Here is a 22,015-nt window from a genome sequence, read left to right as displayed (position 1 = left end):
AAATCCTCAGCAAAATATTAGCAAACCAAATGTAACAACATATTTAAAAAATCATATGCCAAGACCAAGTGCACTTTATTTCTGAGATGCAAGAGTGGTTCAATATTCTCAAAACTTACTAACAAAAGAAAGGATAAAAACTGTATGATCATTTTAATAATGGCAGAAAAAGCATTTGACAAAGTACAATATCCATTTATGATTTAAAAAAAAAAAGTGGAAGAAGAAGAAACCTCTGCAGAGTAGGGCTAGGTCTAGAGGAAATATATCTCAGCATAAAAATTCGTTAAATGAAAAGTCCACAGCCAACATCATAGTCAGTAGTGAAAAACTGAGAGCTTCTCCCCTAAGCCCTAAGCCCTAGAACAAAAATGTCCACTCTTACCACTTTTATTCAACATAGTCTTAGAAGTCCTAGCCATAGCAATTAGACAAAAAAGAAATAAAAGGCATACAAATTGGTAAGGAAGAAGTCAAAGTCTATTTGTAGATGACATGACACTGTATATAGAAACCCTCAAGCCTCCACAAAAAACCTTCTAGAACTGATAAGTGAATTCAATAAAGTCACACAATACAAAATCAATGTGCAGAAATCTGTTGTATTCCTATACACTAACAATGAAGCAGCAGAAAGTGAAATTTCAAAAATAATCTCATTTACAATTGCACAATAAAATATCTAGAAATAAACTTAACCAAAGAGGTGAAAGAGCTGTACTCTGAAAACTATAAAACACTGATGAAAGGAATTTAAGACAACACAAAGAAATCGAAAGACATTCCATGCTCATGGCTTAAGAGAACAAATATTGTTAAAATGTCCAGACTACCCAAAGCAATCTACAGGTTTAACCCAATGTCTGTTAAAATGCCAAGAGTTTTTTTCACAGAATTACAACAAAATTGAAAATTTGTATTGAAGCCCAAAAGACTTCAAAACAGCAAAAGCAAACATGAAAAAGAAAGACAAAACTGCAGGTATCACAATTCCAGACATCAAGTTATATTATAAAGCAGTAGTAATTAAGAGAGTATGGTATCAGCACAAAAACAGACACATAGCTTAATAGAACAGAAAACCTAGAAATAAATACACACTTATATCCAATTAATCTTTGACAAAGAAGGAATGAATAGCCAATGGGAAAAGGACAATCTCTTCAATAAATGGTGTTGGGAAAACTGACAGCAAATGCAGAAGAATGAAACTGGACCACTGGCTAAGCCCACACACAAAAATAAACTCAAAATGGATTAAAGACCTAAATATGAACCCTGAAACCATAAAAATCCTAGCAGAGAGCACAGAGTAATCTCTCTGACACCAAATAAAGCAACAGTTTCTAGATATGTCTCCTGAGGCAATGGAAATGAAAGCAAAAATAAACTACTGGGACTACATCAAAACAAAAAGTTTCTGTACAATGAAGGGACAATCAATAAAACTAATAGTCAACCTACTGAATGGGAGAAGATATTTGCAAATGACATAGCTGATGGGTTAGTACCCTAAATATATAAAGAACTGATACAACTCAATACCCAAAGAATAAAAAATCCAATTAAAAATGGAAAGACATAGATATTTTCCCAAAGAAGACATATAGATGGCTAAGAGACACTGAAAGGATGCTCAACATCATTCATCATCCAGGAAATGCAAATCAAAACCACTCCTGTCAGAATGGCTAAAATCAATACTCAAGAAATAGCAAGAATTGGCAAGGATGTGGAGAAACAAGAACCCTCAGGCACTCTTTGTGGGAATGCACATTTGTGCAGCCACTCAGAAAAACAGTATGGAGGTTCCTGAGAAAATTAAAACTAGAACTACTCAATGACCCAACAATTGCTCTAATGGGTATTTACTCAAAGAAAAATAGTAATTCAAAAAGCTATATGCATGCCTATGTTTATAGCAGCATTATTTACAATAGTGAAATTATGGAAATAACCCAAGTGTCCACTGATAGATGAATGGATAAAGAGGTGATATTTATATTCAGTGGAATACTATTCAACCATAAAAAATAATGATATCTTGTCATTTGTAATAATAGCATTATACTGTTAAGCTCTAAGTGAAATAAGTCAGTCAGATAAAGACAAATACCACATAATCTCACTCATATGTGGAATTTAAGAAACAGAACAAATGAGAAAAGGAGAAAAAAAGAAAACAAACCAAAGAACAGATTCTTAACTAGAGAACACAAACTGATGACCACAGAGATGAGGTGGGTTGCAGGATGGAGGAAATAAGAAATGGACATTAAAGAGTACATTTATCATTATGAAAATAAAATAAAATAATATTTAAAAGTTGCTATAGGGAACCTGGCTCAATTGTTTAAGCATCTGACTTCAGCTCAGGTCATGATCTCAGGGTCCTGGGATCACACATTCGTCTCTCCACTCAGTGGGGAGTCTCCTTCTTCTCCCTTTCCCTCTGTGCTCTTTCTCTCAAATAAATAAAATCTTAAAAAAAAAAAAAAAGAAAGAAAGAAAAAGAAAAAAGCTTGAAAAAAGTTCCTATGAATATTCATATACAGAAACAAACAACTGCAGTTTGCCTTTAAAAAAAAAAGAAAAGAAAAACCTGGTTCAAATCCCTACTCTGATACTCACTACCTATGTGATTCTGAAAGACTGTATTTTCCAAAGACAGCTGCAACAGCTTCTCCCATCCCCTATGTTCTTCATACAATACACCTTGATATTTATCGATTAAGTGGTAAGGTAGATATCCTTTCCCCTTGAATCTGGGCAGACCTTTGTAAGCATCTCAACCAAGAGAGTACTCTAAAAGTGACAATCGAAACTTCCGTGGTTTAATCATAAAATAGTTCACACCTCTATTGTGCTTTTTTCATCTCCTTGGATCTTAACCCCCATGCCTTATACACACCTAAACTAGTGCATGTAGACAGCACACAGGGAGGCCATGAATAGGTGTTCCAGCCAACATACAAGCTTAGAGTCCAATCAACAGCAACATCAACTACAACACACATGAATGAAAATATCTCCAAAAGATTACAACCCAGATGTCCATCACCCCGGCATTAAACCATTCCCACTGCAGCCCTGGACTTCATGTCCTAACTCTACCCTGACCAAAGTCTTGACCCACGCAATCTGGGAGCCTAATAAAATGGTTGTTGTATACCACTAACCTTGGAGGTGATTTGTTATGAGCAATATTAACTGGTATAGTACCTGTGCACCAGTTATATATTCTCCCTAACTCTCACTTTCCTGAGTCTCTAACAGGAAGAAAATAGTACCTCTAACACAGGACCTAAGGTAGAATATATGACATAAGTAAAAATATTCAAGTGTAAATAATATTCACAGCTTTCTTCCTCCCCAGGCCGCTCAGGATTCTTTGTGTTGATCTGTACCAGGGAATTTGTAGTAATGATTAAGACAGGATATAAAAATAGAATATTGGAAAAAGATGAGAGACAGAATAAAAATACCAAAAGTCTCCTCAAAGAATAAAAATATCCAGATATCTAAAGACAACTTTTAGGAAGTTTTGCTAAGAAACGTATTTTAGGATACAATTTGAGGCAGCTTTGCTATGTAGCTATTGCGATATAAACTGAAGATACTTCTCAGTACCTTCAAGAAAGCATTGGGATACGCAAACATTATAGTCCTTTGTATAAATATTTGTGTTTATACTGAATGACAATGTGCTGACTGGCCTTAAGGCAAGAGCCAAAGGACTCAGCTTTACTTGGGTTTTACCAAACTAAACACAGGGCTTGTTACATAGGAAATTAAGAATCTCTCGTGGACAGCATCTCAAATAATAAGGACCCAATAATAGAATAATATTTAATGATTAATATTAGGGTCTGATATATAAACCCTTATTAGCATTTTCTTAGCCACATAATTTTACTTCAGAGTACCCTGCTAGAAAAAATGAAGTTTTGTTTGGATTTCAACTTTTTTTGCATCAGATAAATGCATTGTTTTAATCCTCTGAAAACAGGAGGCTTAAAATATAGATTATTTTAACAAATATTTACTGAATGCCTTTTTTTCTGCTATGAACTTACATGCAGCAAGGATAATACAAAATTTTCCCTTAAAAAGCCTACACTGGGAATAAAAGAAATAAGCATATGAACAAGTAAATATTTAAGTTTCAGATGCAATTTAAGAAGAGAGGTCTTCATAGAAGATGTGAAAAAAATACAGATCAAAAATGTAACATACTCAAAAAAATAAATAAATAAAAGTAACACACTGAAAGAAATGATGTCTACATTCTGAAAAAATCTGAAAATTCTTCCCTGTATGTCCAAATGCTAAATGACACCCCGAAGGAGAAATAAGATTGAATATGCAGAAAAAAGGAAAAAAGGCATTCTGATCCAGGGTATAGAGCCAAAAAGCTATTTTCTGTGTTGGTTGGTTGTTGGCTAAAGCAGGTAGGTTATATATAAGAGATATAACACTATAAAAAAGTTAAAAAAAATTTCTATGATGAGTTTCTCCTATAGTTGACCCCTGAACAGCACAGGTTTGAAATGTCTGGTCCACTGATACATACATGTTTTCCAGTAAATACAGAATACTCTAAATGTATTTTCTCTTATGGTTTTCTGAATGTTTTTTTTTGTTTAATAATACAGAATACATTAACATCAAAAAAGGTGTTCATTGACAGATTATATTATCAACAAGACCCAGTCAGCAGTAGACTACTAGTAGTTAACTTCTGGTAGAGTCAAAGTTATACATGAATTTACAACTACACAGGGCAATGTCCAAGGATCAACTGCAGTCATCAAGGAATGGCTAACAACTTTAGAAGGAAACTGCAAGATGCAATCTTTTGTGATGCCTATTCTGAAAGCAGTGTGTGCAGGATGAATTAAAGAAGAAACTGGAAGAAGGGTTATTAGTTACCACCAAGTACGTGATAATACAGACCTGAACCATCCAAAAATTGTATGTTGATATCACTAAGCATAATGCCTTAATTCAGAAATGAGGAAACTTCAGACAAATCCCATGACTACATGAACTAAGTAAAATGGGGCAACTAGACTAGAAACAAAATGTTTAGATTTTCATTCCACTCCTTCTTTGATACTACAAAATATCTCTTAATTCTACATGTTAGTTCAATATCCTGGCAATTGATTACCTAGCCCCAGTTTTCATCTAAATAATCAATCTCACCGGAAGCCAGCAACCAGGGCTCAGGACCGTTCAAGAACAGAACAGATTTTAATAGCTCTTTGAACTCACATACTCCAGTTTCTCTGTAAAATTACATCACATCACTGCCATTAAATCATATTACAATAAGAGAAATATGTTTACACGAACCTCATCACAGAAAAGCTTATACAAATCAAAAATAGAAGTTTTCATCATAAAAAATTCAGTATTGATAGAGTGGGTCAATTTACTTACCACTCTTGACTGTTAAGGACAGATGACAGGCAGACACCCAAAGAGTGTGTACACAAAGCCACAAAATAACACTTTGTACATGTCTTAGTTACTCTAATATATTCATTTCTGCTTTGCCTCTGCAATGTGCTTAGAAAACTAGAAAAAGTGAGAAAGAAACAACAGTAATGGACATTCAACTTGTACTCTAGAACTGTGGAAACTTTTTTTTTTTTTTACATTTTACTGTGTTTTTTAATTGCAATAATTTTTTTTCCAATTTATTTATTTTCAGAAAAACAGTATTCATTATTTTTTCACCACACCCAGTGCTCCATGCAAGCTGTGCCCTCTATAATACCCTCCACCTGGTACCCCAACCTCCCACCGCCCCACCACTTCAAACCCCTCAGATTGTTTTTCAAAGTCCATAGTCTCTCATGGTTCACCTCCCCTTCCAATTTACCCAAAAGCACATACCCTCCCCAATGTTCATAACCCTACCCTCCTTTTCCCAACACCCCTCCCCCCAGCAACCCACAGTTTGTTTCGTGAGATTAAGAGTCACTTATGGTTTGTCTCCCTCCCTATCCCATCTTGTTTCATGGATTCTTCTCCTACCCACTTAAGCCCCCATGTTGCATCACCACTTATCCCACTTAACACTGCAGAGTCATGAAGTTGTTCCCAACTCCTGGAAAAGTCACAGTTCCATGATAAGCACTGTGGATGCATTATAGAAAAAGCTTTCTGAGGGCACCTGGTAGCTCAGTCTGTTAAGCATCTGGCTCTTGATTTTGGCTCAGGTCATGATCTCAGAGTCTTGAGCCCCCTGTGGGAATCCACACAGCAGGGAGCCTGGTTGGGATTCTTTCTCTCCCTCTAACCCTCTCTTCGTAAACATGTACCCTCTCTTCCTCCCTTCCTCTCTAAAACAAAGTCTAGGAAAGGAAGGAAGGAAAAACTTTCTGATAAAGTCTGGAGAATTTAATGGGTTTAGAGTAAGAACAATTTCATATTCTTGGGATTAATTGTAGCTAAATCTTACTGTTTTAAATCTTACTCTGTATGTATTATTTGCTAAATTCTGGATTCTAATGTTTAAACAATGTATAAAGATTTGAGGGATTTTTTTAATGCTGAAAATGACTGTCTCCTTACAGAAAACATGAGGTTGTTCAAGGATCATGACCAAAGCCAAAGCATCACTACCACTTGGCTACAGTATATCGACTATATGCCAATTATTTTGAATAGTAACAATTTCCTGAAAATAACTCTTAAGCTAAACTCAGCGAACTCCTAAGTTAACATCGTCAGTGTCACAGCCACCAACTTTAAAAAACTGTTTAATCAAAATTTTCTCCTAGTGGAGTCATCAACACCAACTCTTTCAATACCATTTCACATTCTTCCTGGTCTATCCCCCAAACAAAGCTATTTTGAAATATAAACAATTTGTAACCACTGCATTTATTTACACACATACACATTACATGTTATATATTATCTAATAATACTTTTCATACATGTAACAGTTTATAAATATAAAAGCAAATTCACACTGTCTGTAGAATCTTGCACACAGATACTATTTAAAAGTATTACAAAACCACTTTTTTATTCGTCCAAGTACACTAGATGCTGAGTGTATCTTTGACTACATTGTCTCATGTTATTTTTCTACTAAGTTATTTTATATCTTTACCACTTTGCCAAAGAGCAGCAATCCTCAAATCAGTCCATTGTAATATATGCCCAGATAGTAATATGTAAATATATATGATGAGTCAGAGGAAAGGTCTTTCTGAAGCTATTTTAAACAACTAGAATAAAGGAGAAATGATTTCAGCAGTGCAAGAATCAGCAGGGACAGGAAAGTGCCAACTCTGATTAGAAGCCTTGAAAGCACTAACTGCAGCATCTCAAGGTAAAATAGGATTTTCAATAACTCACCCTGCATCACAGCACTTGTAAGTGGTGAGAGGCGATTGGAGGGGGAAAGAGAATTTGACCTTTTCTTAGTGAAGTAAAAGAAGAAGTTCATCCATTGAACTGGAAGCTTTTAGTGGAGTTACTGGAAGACAAAGCTACATGCTTGAAAGGAACGGAAAGTGCAGAACTTGGCAGTTTTATCAGAGAATGTGCTTCAATCAGTTTACATTTGATTGAAACTCAAAGAATTCCTACAGAACCACTGAACAGTCACCTTTAAGATTTAAAATTTCTCATAAATTTCTCTATTAAAGTCAACATACACGGAAAATTGCAAAATGCATTAAGCCCTTCAGAAAACATCACTGCATTGTATACCATATCAAAGCATATTTAAATGTATCTCTGTAAGAGACAATAGAAAAATGGGATTTGTGAGATATCAAAATAACTGTCTTATACACATAATATAGCCCCTTTCTCTCTCCATGTAGCACTGCGATTTTTTTTTTCATTTCACTGAATATGTTTGGTGTTAGAAAGTCTCAGGTCTACTCTCCCATTGGATGAACACCCAGTTTTTTAAAAATCCATTCTAAATTAATGATGGTACTGAAAAGGCAACACACTGCAGAAGTTAAATGAGGTTTTGTTTTACATTTGTAGCAAACTATTTGTTTCTTTAAAATAAAGTTTTAACACCTACTTAGATTTTCTCTCCTTTATCATTTTAACCAGGGTAACTCATAAATCAGAGTAGTAGAGAGTTGTAATGGTTAGTCAACCCACATTCTGTCTCTTGGAAATGACTTTCAATAGTTTAAAAGGAAGGGAAAAAAACAAAAAAACAAAAAACAAAAAACAAGACCAGTCTGAATCTAAAGAATCTGATCGAGTCAAGACATTTCTTTTTATACAACATCTGGCACCAAAAGGCAATAAATGTTAGTTTCCTGAATGAATAATAAAAAATGAAGATAACTAACTGAATTATAGTACTACTTATCCCTAGAACCAGATATATTCACCAGAAACCCACTAAGAATCTAAGTAAGAGAAATGTCACATTCCAATGAAAACACTAAGAAATAGAAAGAAAAAAAATTGTATAAGTGAATAAAAGGAGCAGTCAGGAATTAAGTAAAGCAATGACTGAGCATGGTGGTCAGAATAATAGCTACCCAAAAATGTTTATATGTTATTCCCCAAAACCTAGGAATATGTTCCCTTAATGACCCCCCAAAAATTAATTAATGAAATTAGAGATCTTGAGATGGGACGATTATCCTGAATTATGCATGTGTATTCAATATAATCACCTTATGGGGATCCCTCTAAGACCTAAGCAGGAGTACCAAAATCAGAGGTGATGGGACAGTAAAGACAGAGGTCTGAGTGATGTAATTGTTGGTAATAAAGATGAAGGAAGGGGCCATGAGCTACGTAATGCAAGCAGCCTCAAGAAACTAAAAAGGGCAAGGAAACAAATTCTCCCCTTCAGTCTCCAAAAGAAATGCAATCCTGCCAACACCTTGATTTTAGCCCAGTAAATTCCGTTTCAGACTTTTAACTTCCAGAACTTTAAGATATTTGTGTTCTTTAAAGCCACTAAATTTGTGGTAGTTTGTTACAAGAAATAGAAAACTAACATACTGGACTAAACATTACTCTTTGATTTCTAAATCTGCTTTCAATTAAAAGGAGCCATTTTCATCTAAAGGTAAAAAGAGAATGAGCAAAATAACACAAAGAAATATGTGAAATATTCTCCTTTGCCCATTTTAAAGACTACTACTCAATCCAATCAGGTATATAATGCAGATTAACTGTGCATGTAGGAGGTGTGGCTCATGTTAAGGGAGAATCTATTCATCTATGACTTTTAAGTCAAAGTTAATTAGGCTGAAAATGCCATCTTGTCATCTGAAAGTTTCTTATCTCACATTCAAACTATGGTTACAAAGAATACTTCAGATTTTCAATTTAGAAATGACTACTTTCCTTTCTTCCTTGTTAGATCCTAATCAGCAAGGGAATTCATAATTAAAAATAACTCTAAACCTTGCAAGATAAAAAGCCAACAGTCCTACAATTCATATAAATATGCAAATTTTCTTTATGAGTCTTTTAAATGAAACTGCTTTCTCCACTGTGCAAGGATGATAAGTTTCCTATTGCACTAATAACCTTTCAATATTATTAACTATGTTTTCCTTTTAGGTCTAAAATAAGTACCTGGTTGCTGGTTAAGAAAAATCTCTTGAGAGGAGTGGCTGCTAAATTGTGTTTGTTTCTATAAACACAAAATACATCATTAATCCAGTTTTATTCCAGAGAGGATAGTTGTTTTCCGTGCATTATGGTGATTTTATTGTCTCTTATTAAGGAATAATGGCAAACTAAAGCAACTGCATTAACACAGACTTGTAATAAAAAGTAACGTTTTTGCTTTTCTAATTAGTTACACTCATTTTATGAGAGAATGAAGCCTGATATGCTTGGCTATGTTTGAGCTGCAAAGTCTGTAAAAAAAAATAAAATAAAATAAATGCCTTCCATTGGTTTTTAGCACAGGTGTGCTAAGCTGCTGTGCACAACTGTTTCAAAAGCAAGGCCAAATGTTAGCTGATAAGAACTCATCTTACCTCAAGAGGTTTCCCAACAACTACCTGCCAAAAAAGAAGAAAAAAAAAAAGAGAGAGAGAGAGAGAGAGAGAGAGAGAGAGACAGAGCTTCCCAACAAAAACTGTATATTGAAGTAATTGCTCCCTTGTGTAATTAATTAGGTCTGTAGCTGGCCATTTGCCTTGCTATAGGACCAAATATAGGCACAATTAGCTGCACTCGAGCAGTTACATACCTGCGGATTTGCAGTCACAAGTATAAAAACAGTAGGTGCCTTGAAAAATTAGCTCTAGCAATTTGTATCTCACTTCAAACATAGCTACATATATTTTAATGACTTTCTTTAATAAATACAGCAGGTATGACAATGAGATGCTTTCTCCTCCCCAACACCTGCAACTTTTCAGAATCTTCACTGTTCTGTATAAATAAGTGAAGATATTTATTCTGCTTGCTAAGGATTTTTTTGCAAAAAAAATAAATGTGTGCTAGACATTTGCATGGAAGGGAGTTACTCTGCTCATTATAAATGGCAGCTTTCTTTTCTGTAAGTTTTAACTCTTATGAAATTGGATGCTTATCTTTAATAAAGTGAAGGATTCTTTTTCTTTCCTTTACCCTAAAAAAAAAAAATCATGCACTGATTTAATGGGGGATTTTTATTACCTTGATTACATTTACAAAAATTAAACGCCAACGAACTGTGATATACTGGAGCCAAAGTGAGGTTCAATTCAATATCTGGTTAAATCTAAGGGTTGAGTTAATATCTGACTGTGGCCCACATAAAAGCCACGGGGTCTCTTCAGAATCACAAGTCAGTAAGTCTGTATATATGTAAAGCTAATCCCAGTTGCCTTTTCCTAAGTATATACCCAAGGTGGAAGGACAGAGCTCAACAATGGATTAGGAAAAATGGCCCTACAGAACCGATCTCAGAAATGGCTTTAGTACCTTCTTGACATATGACAAACAGGTCCTATTATGTATGAGCACATCCCTACTTACTTATAAGTTCCTACAGAAAATGTTCAGGAGAAACTGTCAACTACAGGGGAAAGAAAGTCAAGACCAGGTGAAAAATAAATGTGGGGTTTTGTGGCTATAGTACAGTAGAGAGTGTGTCCCATGATCTAAGTTCTGTTAGGACATGGAGATGAGGCCTGAATTTCTCCTGCTGACCAGGACACTCCCAGACACAAACACCTGGCTGGGTCCATGGTAAATATTTATTGGATAATGAATGTGTACCTAATTCAATGTCTAGTACATTCTGACTGTCAACTCTTTAAGATCTTCAGAAAAAAACAGCTTTGAGCAAAGCTTTGATTACTAGGCCTACTACATTAAGAGAATCTATCTCCATGATCAATTTATGAAAGTATCCAAAAGGGAAGTCAGTTAACCATATTTACAGAGTGTTATGTCCCAGGCTGGGTAATTTTAGGGTAAGTCTTGCAGAGCAGGGAACTGGTTAGAATTGGACAGAGTTTATGAAAGCACAGTTTAGACTAGTGGATGAAGTATGGCAATCATCTTGAAAAACTCTTGGTAAGCAAACTGTTATTTTAATGTTTTAGGGTTCTGAGAAAAACGGAACCAATATATAGAAAAGGAGATTTATTATAAGGAATTGCCCAACTATAGAAGCTAGCACCTTCCAAGATCTGCAGGGTAAGTCCTACCAAGTTAGAGATACAGGAAAACTGATGGTTTAGTTCCAGTCTGAGACAAAAGCCTTGAGAATAAGGAGACACAATGGTGTAGCTCCAGTCTGAAGACCAGCAGGCTCAAGACCCAGGAAGAGCAGATATTTCATTGGAGTACAAAGGCAGGAAAAAAGCCAGTGTCCAAGTCTAAAGACCATCAAGCAGAAACAAATTTCCCTCACTCACTCAGGGCAAGTTCAGCCTTTCTGTTCTATTCAGACCTTCAGCTGGCTAGATGAGGACCTCATGCATTATGGAGGGCAATCTGCTTTACTCAGTTTGCCAAATAAAATGTTAATTTTATCCAAAACACCATCACAGAAACACCCAGAATAATGTTGGACCCAATGTCAGGATACCCCATGACCCAATCAGGTTGACACATAAAATTAATAATCACCCTCAATAAGTAAACTAGTTGGTTCACATTGTTAACCTCCAGGAGCTAGAAGCTAAGTTCTACTCGCTTGTTCTCGATGAAGTTTCACAAAGAGACTGGAAAGTACTGTCTTGTCCTTTCACTGCTCAAAGATGTTCATTTCAGTTCTCAAACTTTAATCTTACTCTTATGGTTTTCTGAATGTTTTTTTTTTGTTGTTTAATAATACAGAATACATTAACATCAAAAAAGGTGTTCATTGACATCTTAGAATCTCCTGAAAAAGAAAGATCCTTAAACCAAGGCAGTCACATTCTTTATTCATGAGAATTCATGGTGATCTTATGGTTAGCAAATTTGACATATGCCTCTACATGTGAAAATTACATTAGAAGGTTGGGATTATTAAGAGACCCCCACAACAGTCTCATACATTGCATGCAGATTATTGAGGAAATACTTAGGAATGTAAAGTATCTGGGTAACTATCCTAACTGTGAGAATACATGCTTACACCCTGCCACATCAGTCTTCCTAACAAATATGCAGTGAAATTTGGTAATTCCTCAAGTATTGTGATCACAATAGAACTCCTAGGGAAGTAATTCAGGCCAAGAAGAGAACTTCTATGTTGAGAAAATCAGCTGGGGTGATTACCAAATTCCTACTGTGATAGATCAAGGCCTGGTTAACCTCTGATTTACACAGACAAACGTGTAAGATTTATAAATGGACTTTTTCTGCAGAACAAAGCTAAATATTAATTCTGTAAAAAAAATTTCTCAGCTAATTATCATAAAACTGCTTTTTCTTAACTACCATTTATTTATTCCCTTTTCAAATTTTATATATGTTTTATTGTCAAAAGTCAAAGCTCACTTGGCCTTCTCAGTTTCTCAGTAAGAAAGCCACCACCTCCCTATGTGTGAAGTAATAATTACAAAGAATTTAGTAAATGCAAAATAAAAAATAATACCTAGCTGTAATATAACTAAAAATGTGTATGTGTGTATCCCCCAGTTTTGCTTTCATGTGCTATACCTCAGACTCATTATGTTGTAAATTCAAAAAATTGTTAGAGATATCTATCTGCCCCTGAAATGCCCAGTTATTGATGAAATATTCCTAAATTGTTCTCATAATGACAAAGCACCAGGAATAATCACTGAATGCATATTTATCTCTGATGAATATTCATTTCATCCATGTCTGTACAAGGAGCTTCCCAACTGACAGGACAATAAATAAGTTTCTTGATGCCCATTTTAATTCAGCATTTATTCACTTTCCCCACTGCCATGACTTTAGACAAGGTAAATTCTCTGTTTGTAGCTTGACTTGGGAAGCATTAGTTTCATCTATGTCCCACATTAGCTCCCTTAAACACAAAATACAACTCTGAGAACAGTGATTAATTAGTTCAAAGATTTGCCATCTGCTTCATTCAAGTCCTACAAGGTGAGAAATGACAAATTTGGACTAAGAGAAAATGAATGTTAATGAGGTTGTGAGTCTACCCTTTGAAACAAAGAGAGAAGAGTGGTGGCCTGGAATGTGAGTCAGTGGTGTGCTGGCAAATGTTGAACAACTGCCTTCTGAAGTTGGAAGTGGGGACCTGATTTGCAGTGCTTGCCTATTTTTGAAGTGTTAATATTCCCACAGCTGATTTCAAGCTATCACCCTGATGTCACCAAACACAGAGCTGGGAAGAGTAGAACACTGTACTGTACTCTCTCCTCCAGACACATACAATGCATGGAAAATTAGGAGGTGATGGATATTTAACATTAATTTGGATTTTAACATAATTTACTTAATTGTAGACTTATTAGTTTTTGAAAATGACTATCTTTAACAATCACCTCACCAAATTCCTGAAAACTTAACAGTCAATCCTCTCCTACCAGCTGGTACAAGTCACATTTCATGAGTTGGTACAAGCCAGCTCCAGCAAATCACAGCTGTGGGTCTGTATTTTCCATTAAGTATAACTGTGGGTTTTTTTTTTTTTAATTTTTATGAGAACCTTCTTCTTTATTAATAAAGCTTAAAAAAAGCTCCCTCACCTTCATCTACTCCCTGTCATTCTACACAGACATACACATACGCACACACAGAGTCTTACAGAATTTAACATTGCTGGAACAGGAATATATACTCAATGGTTGTCAGTATGGAAGTGACAACTGATAATCTCTCAATGTGTTTATGGGCTGAATGCAAGACATCATTAGTTTCTAGTATGGGTTGAAGAGACTTGTATATTAAAAACTGCAAACTGTCATGTAAATTTCTTGTGAGTTAGTAGAAGAATGTCTTAATAACCTTTGCAAGTGCAATGTATAGCATAATGCACCAGACAACACGAGTACTCAACTTGTGAAATAAACATTCAATCAATTACTATGGCCCTGAAAAAAGGATCTCCTATTGTTCCCACCCAAATTTCCACAAACAAAATATTCAATAACAGACTGTAGCTAGTTCTTTGGGCAATTTTCAAAGGAAATATTTTATCCTGCAAACAGATTTCAAACAATTACAGATACAAATTAATTTTTAAGGATTTTTATGAATTCCATATACTTCAATTTAAAGACTAGGTTTTTTAAGGTTTAATTTAAAGACTAAATTACCTAATCAACAAAGCCTACCATTGCATGATACTAAAGATTTTACATATTTATAGAACACCCAGAAAAGTAGCATATATAAACTTCAAAAAAAAAAACTGTATTGAAAGAAAAACCCCTAATTTGGTTAACAAAGCATTTTAATAGTATCATCACCTTATTAAATAAGAGTGCTAAAGTTTTAAAACATTTGTAAAAAATAAAGATGTAACCTGGCCAAGCTCTTTTTCAAAGATAATGCTCAATGGACTTGATTAGGCTATAATTGAAAGTTTTAGAATCTTAAATCATTTTGTTTTCCTTTCTGAGAAAAAGGGTGGCTTTGCATAACATTTTGGAATTTTTATGAAACATAAGTTAGTCCTTGGCTGTGAGGTAGGGGTAGGAAGTCAGGGAAATACTGTTATTTAGTAAATAAAGCACACCAATCCTTGTTGTCCAGAGATAAGTTTTTCAAAGGAAAAGTAAAAACACTATCATCTGTCTATCTTAGCCATTTAATATGACTACTAAAGACACTCACCCCGGGCACCTGGGTGGCTCAGTGGTTAAGTGTCTGACTTCGGCTCAGGTCGTGATCTCAGAGGTCTGAGATCAAGTCCTTTATAAGGCTGTCTGCTCAGCAGGGAGTCAGCTTCTCGCTCTTCTCTGTGCTCTCCCTCCAACTCACTCTCAAGTAAAAAAATAAAATCGTACAAAACAAAAAAAGGGGCTCCAGGGTGGCTCAGTGGGTTAAACCTCTGCCTTTGGCTCAGGTCATGATCTCAGGATCCTGTGATTAAGCCCCGCATTGGGCTCTCTGCTCAGCGGGGAGCCTCCTTCCCTCACCCCCCACCGCCTCTTTTCCTACTTGTGATCTTTCTCTGTCAAATAAATAAACAAATAATCTTAAAAAATATTTTTAAAACTCACTTTAAAAAACAAACAAACAAACAAACAAACAAAAACAATACTCACTCCACTGATCCTGGATAAGACCTTGTATTCTGAGGTCAAAAACCCATTGTACACCTTCCAAATATCACAGTTTTTAATTGTTGTTGTTTATGGAAGCCTTGATTTCTCCCTCCTCCAAGAAGCCTTTCAGAAAACCAAATTTTCTTTCCTCTGATTTTTGCCTCTCTTCTTGCTTTGAGCTTTACTGGATTTCATCTACCCACAATACTGGCAGTTAATTATTTTCTTTAGCCATGCCAGCTTCGTCTCTGACAGTTCTCTAAAATGGGGTCTCAAGAGTTTGATTGCTTAAAGTGGTAAATTCTTTAACAAAAAGGTGACCGTTAAACGCACAACTCTACAGGACCTTACCATGGGTACAGTACCATAAGCCTAAAATTAATTGAAGTAGTAGAACTGGAAAGAATTCCAACATTCAAAAAGAAGGACCATCTATTGTCAAAATAACTGTAATTCAGTCAAAAGTAAGGGAAGATTTTTACCACCAAAATCTATGCTATTTGAAGCCATTTCACAACACTGTTCTATTAAGACTTCCTGTAAGTGTAATTAATCATATTTGTAAAACTAAAAATTTTTCCAGAAGTGTGTTTATTAATTAATCATTTTGGGGCATAGTTATTTAAAAGGTGGTTTATTACCTTTCTATGATATGATAGATATATTTTTATTACTCTTTTCACAAAGCTATTAAGAAATAACTTCTGAGGGGGCACCTGGGTGGCTCAGTGGGTTAAGCCTCTGCCTTCAGCTCAGGTCATGATCTCAGGGTCCTGGGATCAAGTCCCACATCGGGCTCTCTACTCCTCAGGGAGCCTGCTTCCTCCTCTCTCTCTCTCTCTCTGCCTGCCTCTCTGCCTACTTGTGATCTCTGTCAAATAAATAAATAAAATATTTTAAAAAATAACTTTTGAGACTCACAATCAAAACCAAGCAAAGAACAGCTTAGATATGAGAAATGTGAAAAGCAGAACTTTGTCTTTCACTACTGTACTTTTGTCAACAAAAAGCTTATTTACATTAATTCATCCAACAAATATTGAGAATCAATGTTGTGATAGAGATCATGCTAGACCACAAAGTTATAGTCACGAATGAAACTAGAACAATTCTATTCATGACACCAGACCCTCAGTTTCTGCACTGTAAAATAAGGAGTTTGCAATAATGGCTAAGATTGCTCCCATTTCCAAAATATTATAGTCTATGCAGTAGAAATAAATCATATCAAATGAACTCCTTTTAAAAACCAGAGGATTGACACATTAAAGAATAGATAATGGCACTGATTATTTGGATTTTAATACACTGTTTGATAAGGTATCTTTTAGGACATGCTAAATTATTCTTTCCAGTCAATTGTCTAGTCTTTGTGGAAACACAAATGAAAATTTATCTTTCAAAAAAAAAAAAAAAACTAGTGAGGTTGATAAAAAGTAATATCCTTGGCTAGAATTTCAAAGTGCTTCTACATACATATTTCATGCATATAAAATTGGTTGTATGCCAGCTGATGGACATGAAAATTGCAGATCACTATCATAACAACCAAATGGCAAAATCAAATCATTACACTAAAAATCAATAGACTAGTTTCCACTGTACCATTCCATATTAATAGTTCTTCCATTCAGCATTTTTATTATAAATAAGAAGTGAATGAAGGAGGTCAAAAGATATAATGCTGCCAGTTACAAAATAAATAAGTCATAGAGATATAATGTATAACATGAGGACTACAGTTAATAAAACAGAAACCAAACTACAACTAATACACTGAGTAGCTTGTTGAAAATAGTGTGGTTTTTTACATGTTGCGGGAAGATGGCAGAGTAGGAGGATCTTAAGCTCTCCCTGTCCCATAGACACAATGAGGTAATACCCACAGGAGTATAAATAACCCAGAAAATTACCTGAAGACTAGCAGAACAGATGCTCCACAGCTAACTGCTGAGAAAAGGGCATACCGCAGAACATAGGAAGGATGAGGTTAGAAGCCAAACTGACCTGCAGGACCAACCACTGGAGGGAAAGATGTGGCGGGCATGGGGAAAAAAACGGGGCCTTCAATGGAGAAGGCAAATCCCCATAACACTTGACTTTGAAAACTAGAGGGTACGAACTATCAGCAGAGCTTAAATTTAAAAACCAGCTGGATTTTAAAATTTAAAAAGTTTTAAATTAAAATTTTAAATTTTAAATCAGCTGGAAATTTAAAAATCAGCTATGGGGAGCAGAGAGGGTGGGGTCCCTACAATTAAAGTGACAGTACAACAAAGCCCCATTGAGTGACAGCATAGAAGCAGCAGTCTGAAAACACCTGGGCTAAACAGGAAGATTTATTCACTACTCTCAGGACATGTGCTGGAGGAACAGGGATCTTTGGGAGACTTCTTCAAGATCAAAAGAGCTTACGGGCCATTTTGCTCCCCCATCCCCCAGCCTAAATACACCCACACCTGCAGAAACAGGCACAGTGCAACGTTTCCACCTAATGTGCTAACAGCATGTCCACCCCCTTGTGCTTCTATGGATCTGCCCACTCCAACCTGGCTGGCCTTTTCCCAGGCCACTACAAGGACCTCTCCCACAGTGGACCTGCATGGTCCTTGCTAGCACTATGTGCCCCGCTCCTGCATTCTCTGTGGACCCTCCCTTTCTAACCCTGCAGCCCTTGGCAGGAGTTTTCCCAGATAGATGCAGATACCCTGCCGCAGCAGACCAATGTGCATTGCATGTCCCTTGCCACACTTTTTCCCTGCAGACCTTCCCCCCATATGTCTTTGGCCAGAGCTAATGAAAACCAGAGCCACAAGCCTGGCAGTGTGTGAGTAATCCTGACATGGGTCAGCACCACTCCAAAATAACTCCTGTCCCACGGAGAGGGAAAGATAACAACACACACCAATCCAACTGTAGCCCCGCAGTGGGCTGGAGGTAAACATCTGATCTGACTACAGGTACTGCCCAGCAACAAAGGCTTCTCAGACCACAACACTGGAAAAAAAACCCTGAAGTTTGGTTCTATTATATCTCTGGCAAATAACTGGTCTGCCTCAACTCATGCCCGAGGTGGCCCCAGACTAGCTTACTAATAACATAGGGACTAAACCCTGCCCATGTGAGGCAAGGTCTCTGCACAAGACCAAATTAAAGGAAAACATGGGTCTGCAACAACAGTAGGTCACATGTAACACACATAGCAGACACCACTAAGCACCAGGTCCTGGTGAGCAGGGGATGTTACACTATAGGACCTTTTCATAAGGCCACTAATTCCAAAAGCAGGCAATGTATCTGAATTTCCTAACACAGAAGAAGAGACAGACAAAAATATGGAGATGAGGAATATGATCCAAATCAATGAAAAGGGGGTAAAAAATCATAGCAAGAACTAAACAAAATAGAGATAAGTTATATGCCAGATAGAGGATTTAAAGTATTGTCATACAGATACTCACTAGACTTGAAACAAGAGCAGAGGTCCTCAGTGGGACCCTGAGCAAAGATACTGAAAACAAACAAACAAAAAAAAACAATCAATGACAAAAAAACTCAGTAACAAATTTAAAATACAGTAGATGGAATAAACAATAGACTAGAGGAAGCAGACCAGCAATCTGGAGGACAGAGCAAGGCAAAGCAGTTGAGCCAAACAACAGAAAAAAATAATAAAAAATGAAAACAGGGGCACCTGGGTAGCTCAGTTGGTTAAGCATGTGCCTTCAGCTCAGGTCATGATCCCATGCTCAGACAGGAGTCTGCTTCTCCTCTCTTTCTGCCCCCTCCCCTGCTCATGATCCCACAAGCATGCATACATGCACACACACTCTATCTCTCTCTGTCATGTGCATGCTCTCATTCTCTCTCTCTAATAAATAAAATCTTAAGAAAATGAAAATAGACTAAGAGAACTCAGCAACACTATCAAGCATGATGATATATGCATTATATGGATCTCAGAAAAAGAGGAGAGAGAAAAGGGACAGAAAATTTATTAAAAAAAAAAAAAGTGGAAAACTTCCCAAATACGGAGAAGGATTCAGATATCTAAATCTAGTAAGCACAGAGAATACCCAAGGATGTCCACATCAAGATGCACAGCAACTAAAATGGCAAAAAGTAATGATAAAGAATTTTAAAAGCAGCAAGAGAAAACAGTTAGGAAACCCCATAAGGCTATCTGCAGATTTTTTAGCAGAAACTTCTCAAGCTAGAAAGGAGTACCATAATATTTTCAAAGGCTGAAAAGAAAAAACCTCCAACCAAGACTACTCTATCTAGGAAGGATATCATTCAGAATAGAAGGAAAGAGAAAGAATTTCCCAAACAAAAGTTAAAGGAATTCATTACTATTAACTTAGTCCTACAAATAACATTAAGGGAGACTCTTTGAGTGGAAAAGAAAGACCATAAGAATAAGAAAAGTAGAAAGCACAAAATCAGTATAATTAAATATATCTATGAAAATCAGTCAAGAGATACACAAAATAGAAGGATATAAAGTATGACATTATATACCTAAAATGTGGGGGGAGAGGAATACAGAAAGGGTTCATACCTAAGTAACCATCAACTTAATATAGACTGCTACATTCATAAGATGTTTTATATATAAACCTAATGGTAACCACAAATCGAAAACTAGCAAAAGACAGGCAAAAAATAGAGAAGAATCCAAACATACCACCAAAGAAAACCAGCAAACCCAGAAAATGAAGGAACAGAGAACTATTAAAATAACCATAAATAAGTAACAAAATGGTAGTAAGTGCATTCCTATCAATAATTACATTAAATGTAAATGAACTAAATGCTCTAATCAAAGGAAACAAGGAGAGAGAATGGATAAAAAAGCAAGACCTGGGTTGCCTGGGTGGCTCAGATGGTTAAGCATCTGCCTACAGCTCAGGTCATGATCTACAGATCCTGGAATCAAGTGCCACATTGGGCTCCCAGCTCAGTGGGGAGTGTGCTTCTCCCTCTACCTCTTCCACTGCTCATATTCTCTCTCTCAAATGAGTAAATAAAATCTTCTTAAAAAAAAAAAAAGCAATGCCCATCTTTTGGCCACAGAAAGAGATTCATTTCAGATCTAAAGACACATACATTAAAAATGAAGGGATGGAAAAGTATTCACCAAACAGATGTCAAATGAAGGCCAGGATAGCAATACTTATATTAGACAAAATACACTTTAAAACAAACACTGGAACAAGAGACAAAGAACATTATATAATCATAAAGAAAACAATCCACAAAAATGATAATATTTAAAATTGTCATATTTTTAATGCAAATTTTAGTTAACATATAGTCAACATTGGTTTCGGGAGTTGAATTCAGTGATTCATCACTTACATACAACACTCATTGCTTATCTTTAATACCCATCACCCATATAGCCCATCCTCCACCACGTCTATCCATCAACCCTCAGTTTATTCTCTATCATTAAGAGTCTCTTATGGTTTGTTTTCCTTTCTTTTTTATTCCCCCTTTCCATATGTTCATCTATTTTCTCTCTTAAATTCCACATATGAATGAGATCATATGGTGTTTGACTTTCTCTGGATAATTTCACTTAACATAATACATTCTACCTTCCATCCACATCATTGCAAATGGTAAGATTTCATTCTTTTTAATGGCTGAGTAATATTCCATACATATTTGGAGGGAGAGAGAGAAAGAATTCAAAATCACAAAAGAGAGAGGAGAAATAAGTGACTCCCACCAAAATACAAAGGATTATCAAAGAAATGAAAAATGAAATAATGAATGAAATTCAAATGAAAAAATACATTCCAATAAATTGGACCACCTAGGAAAAACAGATCAATTTCTAGAAAAATATAACCTCCCAAAACTGAATCAGGAAGAAATAAAAAATTTGAACAGATAAATTACCAGCAATGAAATTGAATCAGTATTCCAAAAACTCCTTAGAAACCAAAGTACAGGACTACACAGTTTCACAGGTAAATTCTAACAAATATTTAAAGAAGAGTTAACACCAATTCTTCTCAAGTTATTCCAAAAAATAAGAGTTGAATAAAAGCTTCCAAAATTCATTACATGAGGCCAGCATTATCCTGATACCAAAACCAGATAAAGGCACAACAAAAAACAGAGAACTACAGGCCTGCATCTCAGATGAACATGGATGTAAAAATCCCCAACAAAAATATTAGAAAACCAATCCAACAATACATTTTTTTTTAAATCATTCACCACAAGCAAATAGGATTTATTCCCAGGGTGCAATGATGGTTCAATATCCACAAATCAATGTGATACATAATATCAACAACAGAAAGAATAAAAACCCTAAGATCATTTCAGTAGATAGA

This window comes from Neovison vison, chromosome 10 (genome assembly GCF_020171115.1).
Source record: "Neovison vison isolate M4711 chromosome 10, ASM_NN_V1, whole genome shotgun sequence".
In the NCBI taxonomy this organism is placed as follows: domain Eukaryota; kingdom Metazoa; phylum Chordata; class Mammalia; order Carnivora; family Mustelidae; genus Neogale; species Neogale vison.
The sequence above is the reverse complement of the archived record's forward strand: the minus strand, read 5'-3'. Positions refer to the sequence as shown.